General features: G+C 38.4%; 1 pseudogene; it reads left to right on the top strand.

The window, feature by feature from the left end:
* The window catches only part of LOC119526539, a 101,222-nt pseudogene that overhangs the window by 48,055 nt on the left and 38,941 nt on the right, over positions 1-14,226 (top strand).

The raw sequence follows: 14,226 nt of genomic DNA on the forward strand, positions 1-14,226 counted from the left end.
TAAAAACTTCATAAAAGTAAACCCTTTCTAAAGACATATGAGTATTCCAACTCATTGAGTCTCCCTAGCGTGTTTGACCTAAGAAATTACTGTTCAGCTTTCAACTTCCCAACAGTTGTGCTCTGCTAGGCCTCTCACAGTCTCACTCTGACCACAAGCAGCCTAAGACCAATTTTTACACACATTTTCATGACTCTCTCTCTCTGCTTCTCATTGCTGTGGTACCCTGCCCCCCAAATCTCACTTGCCAAGCAATCCCAGACTAATCACTGTTTCCTCTGCCTAGTCCTACCTTCTGTTTAGACTCTATTCCATACACAGGTGCTCCATATGGGGGACTCTTGCCAGATTACCAGACATTTAGGTATTTTGCAATTACTCACCTTTGTTATTAAATCATGAAATGAAAATTTAGCTTCAAAGAGCATATTTCCTTTTGGTTTCTTTTCTGGGAGAAAATCTCAGAAGTTGAATTACTAGGCCCAAGAGAATGAATCCTTTTCAATGATTCTTGATCTGGGAAATGCTCCCTGATAAGTCTCTGGGAATCTTACCAGTTACAGGAGTGGTAGAAGTCATATCCTCTTAGCATCAGCAACCATGGAACACTTTAGCATAAGATCCTGCACCAAAGGAAAACAAGAGTCAATTCTATTGGGACTTGTGTTTGCTCCCAGTTGTGTCCTGCATGCCTGTAGCGGTACCCAGGGCAACAGAAGTCACTGTAGTTTCATATATATATATATATATATATATATATATATATATATATATATATATATATATATATAAATTAATTAATTAATTTATTTATTTATAAATATAAATACAGACATGTACTTTATTCCACAATAGCATTGGGTCAGGACTCCAAGGGACCTCACCATATTTATGTTGCTCAAAACTAAAAGAAAGCATCAGCAGCTCCATGAGAGAGTCTCCTGCTTTCAGTTTTGCACACCAAAATTTCTAATATCAGGGTCCTACCTGAAAGATGTATAAAATTTTTAAATGCAGTCAAAGTTGTCAAATAATATCATTTAATCCATCTTTCCTGACTTGATGAACTACACTAGAAGCATTGCCAAAAGCCCTGAATAAGGAAGTTCTTGAGTCATTGCTTATTCTGTGGTCTTTGTGGTAGAAAAAAGCTGAGATAGCCCAGGTGGAGTTACTGAAATAAGTCCAGGACCCCTGCTCTTTCTCCTTTGATCTGTTTTTTCTTCCTTTCTTTTTAGGTTATAATTTTGGGGAGAGTTAGGGAGTGGTTCCTACATAGAACCTTTTCTCTCTCTTAATTTTAGGAAATGAGATTTTCTTAAAACAATCTTTTGGGAGTGTGGGAAATTACTGTGAGGCAGAATTCAAACCTAGAAGAAATATTCTTTTAACACATATTTATGGATATGAGTTATTTTGGCCTTTCATTTCTCCCAGCCAAGGGAGATGGGTAATTGTAAAACTGTTTTCTAGGCAAGGCCTTTCTTTCTTCTGACATATGGACAGACTGCTTCCTTCAAATTGGAAATGTGGAAAACCTTATTCAGCCTCCTTCTTCTGCTTTAAATAACTAAATTAAATCTGGGAAGGTCTTCCCTCAACCCTCTGCACCTCATTTCCACTCATGAGAAGAGGAGATTTCTGTTTGGCATTCCAGGGTAAGCATCTCACCTTTAGAAGTATAATTTGCTAGCTCTTTCTGACCTCTACAATAATAGAAGTCCATTCCAAAGTTCATCCCTCTGTTCCTCTGCTCAGTTTCAGCTACTTTGGGCAGTCATTCCTCACCTTGTGGTTCATATTTTCAGCTTTCTCCATGTTTCCTGAAATACACCTTTACATTTTTGTTCCTGAGTCTCGATATTTTGAGACAATGTCTCCAAAGCAAAGGGGCAAATGCTGATCTTATGTCATTAATTTCAAAATAAATGCCCAAACCTTTTGCTTTAAAGGTGTTGTGTAGAGTACATATAACTGGATTCTTAATCTGGTTTAGAAATTCTGTTTTGACCGTTGAATGACATTTTTAAAAAGTACTTTAATATTGAAATTTACTTCTTACATTTTTATCCTTTTCTACTTTCCTTTTCTGTTTTCCATTAGATTCATCTAATTTTTTTCTGCTTGTTTTATAATTATATATTGACTTTTTTCTATTCCGATAGACTGAAATTCATCTTCTAGTAGACTCTTCCAAAGGAGGGCAAGAAAACTTTGTTCCCTGAAGGATTTTTTATGTATTTTTAAATATTGCTCCTTTGTCTACATGTTTGAGTGATAGTTTGGTTGAAGATAAATATCATGGGTCACACTTTCTATCCTTGCAGACACTTGAAGCATTGCTCTACTTCTCCTTTTAAAAGTTGTCATGAAGATGTCTGTGTCTAGTACGAGATTTTCCCCTTCTAAGTTTCTTGAGCTTTTCTGACTTCAGACACTAAATAAGACACATCCTGATGTTTACTTTTTCCTATTAATTTTTAGGTTAGTCTATCTATCTATCTATCTATCATCTCCCAAATAACATAAATACCTTCACACGCTCTCACTTCCCTGGGATCTCTCAGTCCCAGTCCTGTCAAATTGCCACTGCCTGGACTAATAGTTCTATATTGTTAGGTAAATGCATTTTTATTTTTAGTCCTTGAAATTTTTAAACTGTTTTCTAGGCAAAGCCTCTTTCTTTCTTCTGACATACAGACAGACTGCTTCCTTCAAATTGAAAATGTGGAAAACCTTATTCAGCCTCCCTCTTCTGCTTTAAAGAACTAAATAAATATTTAGCCTGTGCTAAATATTTTTTCATCGTTATTTCCTGAGCGTGATTGTATCAACCAGGACCTATGTTCCTTCTTGCTGGAGTATTTCCTCCAAGAGTATTTTTAAAGATTTGTGTGTGTGTGTATTATAGCAGCTGAGACATTCTTTGCCTGAGAATATCTTTTGTTCATCCTCAAATTCAAATGTTACTTTAGTTAGATATAGAAAACACACACCTAAGTTTTCTTTTCTTTTACATAAAGACTTTATTTAAGTCTTTACATGAGATGGCCTTTGATAAATTTCATATTAATGAGATTTGTGTTTCTTTCCATGTAATAGTTTTCTTTCTGGGATCTATTACAAATTTAGTTTTATCTTCAGTGTTCTAAAATTTATTTATAATAAATCTAGATGGGGATTTATCGCTTTATATTTTGTATTATTATTCCTCAACACATATCTTAGCTCTCAGTAGATTATATACACCTTCAATACATGAATGACATAGGAATCATCTTGACCCTATTACCTAATACAATGACTTAACAAATATTTGCTAGTGAATGAATAAAAAATGGTCTTAATTTTAGTGTACTGTAAGTTGTGGCTGGTAATGCTACATATTTCCCTGATCTGAGAAATCTAAAACAATTCACCAACTATATCTTATGTTTAACATTATATTTCTAATTTTCTGAAAGAGAAATTGTGGCATTCAAGAAAATGTCAACAAAACCTGCACAAAGAGCTGGCAAGGACCGTCAGGTTCAAGAATATGGTAAACTAACCTAAACTGCCAATTTCCACCCAAAATCCTAATTCTGGGGTTGCTAAAGAAGCAGGAAAGAGCCTGTTGGATCCTGGAAATTGATATAAAAGTTATAATAAACTTCTAGATTCTAGAGACAAATACAACTTAGGCTGTAGCCTAGTTCCAAAGAGGACCAACCACCATAGTTGAGATAAGCTACAGAAATGTTTTCTTATAGTGCCCTTTTCTCCCCTCTCATTGCCTAGGATGAATCGCTGCACAGTTCATTTCCACTGCGATGCAGAAAAGCAGAAAGACCAGCACGTGGTGGCGCAGTTATGAGGTTTTTGAGTCAAGCTGAGCAGAAGAATAGATAACAGCAGGTATTAACAGATGGGCTGGGTCCTGTAGAATTTTCCCTTGATCTGTTCATTTTGGCATTCTGTGAACCTTAGAATCTGATCTACCTCACCCTGCCTTCATCCTGAGAAATTCTCAGCCATTATTTATTCAACTACTTGAATCTTATCCCCTCCATTTATTTCTCTTTTTCTCTTCACCAGGAAGGACTTCTTGTATAAAACTGGTAGCAGATCTAATTCCAAGACTTTCTGATTTTCAAACGAGCAGAAATCCTACACATATTTTTTTTTAATCATCATTTTATTGAGATATATTCACATACCACGCAGTCATACAAAACAAATCGTACTTTCGATTGTTTACAGTACCATTACATAGTTGTACCTTCATCACCTAAATCAATCCCTGACACCTTCATTAGCACACACACAAAAATAACAAGAATAATAATTAGAGTGAAAAAGAGCAATTGAAGTAAAAAAGAACACTGGGTACCTTTGTCTGTTTGTTTCCTTCCCCTATTTTTCTACACATCCATCCATAAACTAGACAAAGTGGAGTGTGGTCCTTATGGCTTTCCCAATCCCATTGTCACCCCTCATAAGCTACATTCTTATACAACTGTCTTCGAGATTCATGGGTTCTGGGTTGTAGTTTGATAGTTTCAGGTATCCACCACCAGCTACCCCAATTCTTTAGAACCTAAAAAGGGTTGTCTAAAGTGTGCGTAAGAGTGCCCACCAGAGTGACCTCTCGGCTCGTTTTGGAATCTCTCTGCCACTGAAGCTTATTTCATTTCCTTTCACATCCCCCTTTTGGTCAAGAAGATGTTCTCCGTCCCACGATGCTGGGTCTACATTCCTCCCCAGGAGTCATATTCCACGTTGCCAGGGAGATTCACTTCCCTGGGTGTCTGATCCCACGTAGGGGGGAGGGCAGTGATTTCACCTTTCAAGTTGGCTTAGCCAGAGAGAGAGGGCCACATCTGAGCAACAAAGAGGCATTCAGGAGGAGACTCTTAGGTACAAATATAGGGAGGCCTAGCCTCTCCTTTGCAGCAACCGTCTTCCCAAGGGTAAAACTTACCTACACATATTTTTGATGTTGTGCTGGTTCAGTCCATCCTGCCAAAGCTAGGGGAGAGAAGTGATCATTTAGGGATTGATCACTAAAATTTGCATAGAGGCATACACTGATGAGATGTCTCTTTTTGCATTGAAAAGAGAAGGTTGACTTCAATTCAATAAGCATGGAGGGCCCAATAAGCTAGCTACTGAGCTAAAAACCAAGGCATATATGTATTAGATATGGTCCCTGCTCCCTCAGAGTTTATAATCTTCTTGGAAAGACAGTCAAATTAATAGAAACAGATTCTAAATATGCAAACAATGGTAGTATGAACGTGCTAAGAAATAAACCACCAATTCTCACCTGTGGGTTCTAGAATAGCTTCCAGTGAAGACAGCATTTAATAGGGCCCTTCAAAAATGATAGGAGCTTTGATAGAAGATGAGAGATGAGCTCTCTAAGCTGATGGAGCACCATAAACTAAGGCAATGTCAGGAATTGATATAATATGGTTAGCAATTGTCCTATATGGAGTGTAGTCTGTTATGAATTGAGTCCAGAGAGAAGCTTTCTCTGACCACTCTGTATATTCCTCATTGCCTTCAACTATACCTTGAGCATAGTTGGCCTTTAAGAAATACTTGTTGAATGAATGAAAGCACAAATGATGAATTGTTTTGAACCGGATAATGCCAAAACCTTAATTTGATGTTAAAAAGATTAAACCTTATTCTGCAAAACTTGTTGCAGATTGTTTAATGTTTGATTCATACCTTGAGTATTTGTAAGATCATTCCAACAGAATTGTGATAGGTGGTTGGGTTGGTGAGATATTAGAGAATGTGGTGGGGAAAAAGGCTGGAAGAAGCAAGACCAATAAGTCCTGAAATACTGTAGCAGTAGCAGTGAGGAAAAGAAAAGGAACTGATTTCAGAGGAATGTGGGAGATAAAATTAGAGGACTGGTGATTGATTGGTTGGTGACTTCAAAGGAGAGCTCTGAGATGATGCTGAAATGTCTAAGATAGCATAGATCAGTGGTGAATTCAGACTACTTGAGAGTTTAAATACAGGCTTCATCACTTACAAAGTATATAACCTTGAACAAGTAACTTAAACTCTGCAATACAATCTCTTCATCTGTAAAACGGGCTTTATAATACTACCTACTTCACAGAGTTTTGTAAAGTTGATATACCTAAAGCATTTGTTCCCCATAAAGCTCAGTTACCATTGCTTGCAGGAAATGATTCTGCTAGCATAGAATTCTGGAATTCTGTTCATTCTAGTTTTTACTGTAAGCCAGTCTCAGTAGGTATAAGCAGTTACCAGCTTTAATGCTATTGGTGCTAGAAAAAGTAAACAAAGAGGTACTCATCATCTGCAACTCTTCATTATCTGTGTTGCCATAAAATTATTTTCAGGATAATTTTTTATATTGATATAGTAGTTCCCAAATGAGCCAAATTTTTATTCCAAATGCCTGAAGGATAAATTTTTTCTGTTTGTGGAATTTGCATCTAGTTTTGTTTGTTTATTTGTTTGTTTGTTTGTTTGTTTTTGAAAGGCTTCTTTTACCGGAACTCATTTACAGCACCAAATAAAATTCTAAGATTTGTTAAAAGGTGGAGATCATGTAAGGTGGAAAAAAAGGTGTGAGAAAAGAAATTCAGTCTAAAAATAGGTGTATCTTTCAAACAAAACACAGCAAGTAGGGAAGGTTAAAAATCAACAAACTATATATAGTTTAATTGGCTTGGATCACTCCACTGCGACATTTAATCTTACATCAAATACTAGTCCTAGACAATCGTCTGTGAATACCTCTCTTTTTGGAGTGTTTCAGGGACACTCAGTAAATATATTTTGGCCAAAAGTTTCTGATGTTGGAGATGTTGTAAGCCAATTTCATGAGTAGACAGGAAGTCCTTTTGTTTGGCTAGAGTTTAGTTTGTCTGTATGTGTGTTCTTTTCTGTTCAGGCTCAAGCCAATGAATCTTGTTTCAAGGCCAGGATATACAGATTTCAATAAGCAGGGAGAAATGTGGGAGGCAAAATGACAAATGCATCTCAGTCACTCCTGGAGAGATAGTCTTTAAAATGACCCTTTTGGCACATGTTTTCCTGCTGAAGCCCAGTCTGTTCCAAGAAGAAAGATACACTGCCCCTCTCAGAGGGGCTGCACTTAGGAAACAAACAGGCAGAGAAAACTTTACAAGCATATACGAGGAAGCTGTAGAATCCCTGAAAGTTGGAGAGGCTTCAGAGAGGTGGAGTTCAGGGCCTGCCAGCCCTGGCCATGAGCCCAAACTGATTGAATGGTCACTGTCAAGCACAGTCTATGTAGCTCAAAAGGTTACCATGACCAGGGAGAGTTCTGTAAGCAGTGGGGACTTAAATGATGAGAAATGTAATCACTGATACTCTAGTCGTGTAGTGTGGATGCTTTCAAGTCCAGAGATATACAAGACCTGTCTTCAGGGGCAAGTAGCCAATGAGAAAGTGCTTGTTCTGGTTTGCTAATGCTGCCAGGATAGAAACCATCAGAAATGGATTGGCTTTTATAAAAGGGGGTTTATTTGGTTACATAGTTATAGTCTTAAGGCTGTAAAGTGCCCAAGGTAACACATCAACAATCCAGTACCTTCACTGGAGAATGACCAATGGTGTCTGGAAAACCTCTGTTAGCTGGGAAGGCATGTGGCTGGCATCTGCTCCAAAGTTCTGGTTTCAAAATGGCTTTCTCCCAGGACATTCCTCTCTAAGCTGCAATTCTTCAAAAATGTCACTCTTAGTTCCTCTTGGGGCATTGGTCCTCTCTTGGCTTCTCTGGAGCAAAAGTCTGCTTTCAAAAGCCATCTCCAAAATGTCTCTGTAAGCTTCATCTCCTCTCTCAGCTTCTGTGTATTTTTCAAAGCGTCCCTCTTGGCTGTAGCAATCTCTGCTCCTTCCGTCCGAGCTTATATACTGCTTTAGTAAACTAATCAAGGCCCATGCTGAATGGGCAGGGCCACACCTCCATGGAAATTATCCAATCAGAGTTATCACCCACAGTTGGGTGGGGCACATCTCCATGGAAACACTCAAAGAATTACAATCTAATCAACACTAAAACGTCTGCCCACACAAAATTGCATCAAAGATAATGGCGTTTTGGGTAACATAATACATTCAAACTGACACAGTGCTGCCTTAAAATGGGAGTCCACATCTCTCAAGGAAAAAAATGAAAAAGGAAAAGGTACGGTTCACCAATGTCATACCCAGAAGCCAAAAGTATTGTTGATGTGAGAGTGGGTCTCTGTCCTAGAAAAATGGGACTGTGGTCTGAGAATTCCCAGTTTTATTTGGAAGGAAGCAAATAAAAACAGCTGAAATAAATACAATAAATAATACTTGACAGTGACCTTTATTTCTACCAAGGAGATAAAGTAATGTAAGTGAGCCACTTGTGAATTATGTATGCAAAACTAACATGCATATAAATAATCAACTTAGGCACTTACACCCAAGAATGTAAATTCATGTGCGCATCCATACTTATTTGTCTCTCTCCCCCTAGTCACCATCTGCTCCCTGGAGTTGCTAGGGTAACATAAGCAAGATGAAGACAGTCTGGCCAGCAGGTGTGAAGGAAGGAGTATTCAACTGGTAGTACAGGTTTGAGTTATGCCTTTCAAGACGAGGTCAAAGAAAAATACTTTATTCACACACTGCAACATCTTTTTGCATTCTCCTGTAATTCATTTTCCATCCCCTACTATCACAATGGGTTTCTTATCAAGAGAGGCATAAAAAGCAGCATCTAATGTTTATCTTTGGAGATCTTTTTGGAGGATGCTGGCATCTTTTGGTGAGATTAGGCACTCTCCAAATAATAATACTGAAATGTTTTCAGCTAGATCTAAAATCTCCTATAAGGGAACCCTATGAAGAATTCCAGCACTAACTAATCACAGAAGCGGCTCTAAAAAACTTATGAGTCAAAATGAAATGGATATTATACAAAATGATGTGTCTAATCATAGCTAAGGAATTAAAAGTTGCCTAAGAAAGTGTTACCCATTACAAAAGTATCCTCTGAATTAAGAAGGAGAGAGACACAAATCAAACCTGTGCCCCGTTTCAGGATACCCCTGAGGTATTCCAGGACACCGTCACAACCCTGGATCAGGGAAACCAGTGAGAAAGTGGGGCCAGACCTGGATCATATTGATTGCGTGTTGCCTGAAGATTCTGCCCTTTAAACAAGGTTCCCAGTAAAGCTCACTCCAAATTCACTGAAATCCTTTCTTAAGTCTCCCCAAACTTTTATTTGAGTTAAGCAATCCCTTCCAGGGATAGCAGAAATGCTAAAATCCCAGGTTCCAACATGGCATCACCTTGCGTGGGTCAGGGACCGCTGTCATCAGACACAAAATGGGAACCATTCCCACCATGGATAAGACAGGTAAGTCATTCACCAACTCCAACTCCTATTGCTGTGTTCCTCCCCACACATCCATCCCCTTCTTGGTAATTTCTACCCATCCCCTGGCTATAAAGTGCTGCTTGATGTATATATTTTTATAGACAAGAATATATATATGATCATGGTAGCTTTAGAGAGGTATGAGACACATTGTGGCCAAGTGAATTTGACAAAATGAAAGTAAAACACAAGGTTTGCAGGCAAGACGTGAACCAGAGAGCTCGCTTAGGTATAGATTGCTTCCCTTCCTGCTGAGCCAGAAAGCAGGCTTGACCAATAAGCTGAGTGTGGCGCAGCCTTCACCCTCTTATTCCCTGAGCCACCCTGGTAATTGCCTGTGTACTGCCTGTGAAAACACAATTTAGAAGATGCCATTTGACTATTCTCAGAAAGACACCATTAGTTAATTAAACTGTAGCCATTTAAGCACCTGTAACAGGTAATGGAAATTTCAATTCTACTGGTAAAAGGATATTATTTATAATGAACCTCACCACCAAATGAGCTCAGAATGAACCATTAAATTGTGACTCAGAACATCAAGTCTGAAGCTGCACATGCAGGGGGAATAAAGCTATGCAGAAAGCACAAGAGCTAAGGAGCCCAGCCTGTCAGATTAGTAGACTCCATAAAGAACAATCATCTAGATTTGTTGGGAAAACAATGGGGTGGCAGGGTGGGGGAAAGGGAACATTTTTCCCATATTAATATGGGATTCAAAGGAGAATCTGATGAATTTTTAATATTGTTAGGAAGCTCTGCACTTTTCATCCGGGAAACACCAGAAGCAGCTGTAACTTCTGAGGGAAAAAAATTATTCAGTGATAGAAAATGGCTATGATTAGCGCTCCTTGGCCTTTGGTGCCTTTTCCAGACCAATATCTTTCCCTCTGACATCAAAAACCAGCTTTGAATTTCATGTCTTCATACACCAGGCATTCTCTTTCCTTGTAAGAATCAATTACCAGCACTCACAATATTTACCTTATTCTTAGATTTCAGCTCCTGAATTATAGTTACTGTCTATTATACTACCTCTGCCATGATCTTTGGTGATGTCAGTGTTCAGATAAGCTTCCCATACTTTGGTGTCTCAGTTCCTTGACTGTCACTCCTCCAATAATATTGTCTTCCACCCTAACTTAGCCATGGCCATATCTAGACCTTTCCATTGCCTTTGACTAAAAATCCTCCGTAATCTCAAATTGAACCTCCTGTATTTTCAGTTCACTGAATTTAGGACCCAACAACAGACATTCCTCAACCCTTATAGGGGCTCATGGACCATTCATTAGTGATCATAACATCTGTTTTGTTTTGTTTTGTTTTTTCTGACCCTTACCTTCTCTTGCTTTCAAATGTTGCCTTACACAGCTTAGGTTCTAAAGGCACTTTTACATCTTCAATTACTTTTTCTGTTTCTAATTTTTTATAATCACTTAGAAAACCAATAAAACTGTTGAAATGCAAATTTCCATCTACTACCTACACCACCATCCCCTGTAACACATGGTGGGATTAAAAACCTACATCTGTGCTAAGTGATCTCACTTTAAGTCAACAACCTGATAACTCCCAGTTTCAAGTGGACCTGTCATGTTGTCCTGCAGGCATAACTTATCTCTCTAATTTTTGTTTTCTTCCAGTCCCTGAAACATCTTCTTCCCCATCCTCACTCTCAGATGGGGACCTTGCTTCTTCACTGACAAAATGCATCTAATTAGAAGAAACTTTCTGCCAAATCTTATCATCCATAACGGCCTTCCAACATCTGGCCCATAAAACTGCATCCTCAGTTATTGCTGTGGACCTATTAGTTGTGTTCATCATTAAGACCAACCCTTTACCTCCGCAGCACAACATGTTTCTTTCCAATCTCTCAGGAACCTTATTCTAGCAGTTCTCCACATTGTCTTTGCATCATCAAACATTCCCTTTCTACAATTTCATTCCAATCAGCATGTAAACATGCCATACTTTTTCTCTAATCCAAAAACAAAGCAAAACAGTACAAAAAAAAAAAAAAAAGACCCACACTTCTTGACCTTACTTTACTACTTTTGCTTTCATTACTGCCTGCCTCATTTCTCTGCAATGTTTTGTGACAAATCTCAAGTCTTCTAAACACTCTATCTCCAATAACTCTCCTACCTTTTCTCCTATGTTCTCTCAAATTAGTCTTTTGCTCCCATCACTCCAATGAAACTGCTTTTCTCAGGAACATCAATGATCTCCACATTGCTACATCCCATGATCAATTCTCAATCTTCCTGGTTCAGTAGAGTAAGTGACCATGTGTCCTGGTTTGCTGGGACAATCACGGTTGATACCTGTTGCCCTACTGAAGGTATTAATAGTGACATTTTTCAGTCTTAAAAGTGTCCCAGTCTGGATAACAGTCATCCTACCTATCAGTAGAATTTGCCAGAGACAAGTACTCTTTTCCTTGAAAGACATTTTCCCAGCAAGCCACAGTTTCCTGTGTCCGTCCTAACCCAATGGCTAGTTGTCCTTTTTTCTGACATCTGAGTGTTCTAGTGTCCCAGTACTCCATCTTTTGATTTCTTTGTTTTTATTTTTAATTTTTTTTAAATACATATACACACCTCTTTGGTGATCATTACCCATCTATGGCTTTAAATACCACTCAACATGTATATTTCCAACATGGACATCTCTTCCAAATTCCAACCTTGTTATATTCAGCCTGTTCAGCATCTCTACTTGGATATCTAATTGCTTCTTCAAACTTAATATCTCCAGACCAGTCACTTCATCTTCCCTCTACCCCAAACCTCTCTCTCCTGCTGCCTTCCCAATCTCAGTGATTTACAGCTCCAAGTTTCCAGTTGCTCGAGCCAAAACACCTTGGAGTAAATCTTGATTCATCTCTTTTTCCTACTCTCTATGTCCAATCTCTCAGCAAGTACTGCCAGCTCCTCTTTCAAATTATACCTGGAATATGCCCTCTCTCATCATCTAATTATGCTCTCATTTACCAGTTTCATTATATTTGGTCTATAATATTTATACTTAAAACAAACAAGGCAAAACACATGGATATCTCTAACCAGGCCATCTATCTGTTCAGCTATATTTTGGGTGACTTTTTCTTCACTAATTTTGTATATCATCTGGGCTCTGTGTTTGTCCTCACTTTTAAATTTGAAGTCTTCCCCATTCTACCTACTTTTCTGTTGCCAAGAACAGCAGGGCAGGTATAAGAGAAAAAGAGAGGATACTCAAAGCTTTATAGTTTTGACTATAAAATCCTTAATGTCTTTGGAGGAGAGATTTTCAAAAGGCATTTTTCATGTGTTTTAATTTATGATTAGTTGAGAGAGAGCTTTCTGTGTTCTCACTCCTGCATTTCTCTCTTTTTTTTTTTAATTAAATTCAGTTTATTGAAATATATTCACGTACCATTCAGTCATACATGGTGTACAATCAACTGTTCACAGTACAATCATATAGTTATGCATTCATCACCACAATCTATTTCTGAGCATTTTCCTTACATCAGAAAGAATCAGAATAAGAATAAAAAATAAAATAAAAATGAAAACCCAAATCATCCCCCACACATCCCACCCTATTTTTCATTTAGTTTTTGTCTCCATTTTTCTATTTATCCATCCATACACTGGATAAAGGGAGTGTGATCCATAAGGTTTTCACAATCACACTGTCACCCCTTGTAATCTACATTATTATACAATCATCTTCAGGAGTCCAGACTACTGGGTTGGAGTTTTATAGTTTCAGGTATTTACTTCTAGCTATTCCAATACATTAAAACCTAAAAAGTGTTATCTATATAGTACATAAGAATGTCCACCAGAGTGACCTCTCAACTCCATTTGAAATATCTCAGCCCCTGAAACTTTATTTTGTTTCATTTTGCATCCCCCTTTTGGTCAAGAAGACATTCTCAATCCCAAGATGCCAGGTCCAGATTCATCCTGGGAGTCATATCCTGCATTGGCAGGGAGATTTACACCCCTGGGAGTTGAGTCCGACATAGGGGGGTGAGCAGTGAGTTCACCCGCTGAGTTGGCTTAGCTAGAGAGAGAGACACATCTGAGCAACAAAGAGGTACTCAGGGGGAGACTCTTAGGCACAATTATATGCAAGTTTAGCCTCTCCTTCCTGCATTTCTCTTAACCAGGGAAAAAGGAAACAGCAAATTATAGAACTTTTCCCATCTCCTTTGAGTCATTAATTATCCATGTTGTTACATATGTGTATTAATTTCCAAGGGCTGCTATAACCAAGTACCACAAACTGGATGGCTTAAAACATCAGAAATTTTTTGTCTCAGAGTTCTGGAGGCTGGAAGTCTGAAATCCAGTTGTGTCAGCAGGGCCATGCTCCATTTGAAGCCTTGCCTCTTCTAGCTTCTGGTGTTTGCTAGCAATCCTTGGCATTCTTTGGCTTCTAGATACATTACTCCAATGTCTGTCTTCTCTGTCTTCACATGGTCATCTCCCTGTGTCTTTCTGTGTCCAAATTTCCTCTTCTTATAAGGACACCAGTCATATCAGATTAGGGCCCACCCTAATCCAGTTTGGCCTCATGTTAACTAATCACATCTTCAAAGACCCTATTTCCAAATAAAGTCACATTTACAGATGTAAGGATTAGGACTTTATTATAACCTTTGGGGAAACATGATTCAACTCATAACTCAGGGCCATTAGAGAAAAGAGCCTTGTCAGCTTCCAGTTTCCCCCGTCCCAACACAGAAGCTTAAAGATTGCAGGTGTCTTTCCTTTCAACCTCGTTTTCTAGTCCTTCTCTCTTCTGCAGAC

The sequence above is a fragment of the Choloepus didactylus genome, chromosome 1, assembly GCF_015220235.1.
Source record: "Choloepus didactylus isolate mChoDid1 chromosome 1, mChoDid1.pri, whole genome shotgun sequence".
NCBI lineage: Eukaryota > Metazoa > Chordata > Mammalia > Pilosa > Megalonychidae > Choloepus > Choloepus didactylus.